Here is a 412-nt window from a genome sequence, read left to right as displayed (position 1 = left end):
AAGTATCTGTCAGGTGTGGGGTTCGAACCCACGCTCCCAACCGGGAACCAGAGCTTAAATCTGGCGCCTTAGACCACTCGGCCAACCTGACGTGACGACATAAGTCAAAAATACGCATTTGGTTATATTATAAAAATTCCGTTATGCTACGTTGATGTTATAAGTATATTTGATTACTTGGTTATTTCATATCTAGTTATCCGTTCAAAAGAGTTGTATTTTTGAAATATGGAATTGTTTTCGTTATTGCAAAGATATATCGTATTTCTCACAACGTTCTCATTGTGATAAGGGACACAATAATAATATTGTCGCCCTCTTTCAGCTCCGACATTCCACAAAAAGCGTTCTCCACACGACTTAATCCGGCAAAATTCCAGTTCAATTCCTTTCACAATTTTATAGAACCCTT

At 38.1% G+C, this 412-nt stretch overlaps 1 non-coding gene across 1 annotated transcript; it reads right to left on the bottom strand.

Moving 5' to 3' along the window:
• Window positions 1–7: 7 nt before the first annotated feature.
• Trnal-uaa lies at window positions 8–91 on the bottom strand. The gene has a single exon. It is a non-coding gene; the product is annotated as a tRNA-Leu (tRNA).
• Between the last annotated feature and the right edge of the window lie 321 nt (window positions 92–412).

This window comes from Papilio polytes, unplaced genomic scaffold, assembly GCF_000836215.1.
Source record: "Papilio polytes unplaced genomic scaffold, Ppol_1.0 DF824191.1, whole genome shotgun sequence".
Taxonomy (NCBI): Eukaryota; Metazoa; Arthropoda; class Insecta; order Lepidoptera; family Papilionidae; genus Papilio; species Papilio polytes.
This window is presented reverse-complemented; position numbering and strand designations above follow the sequence as displayed.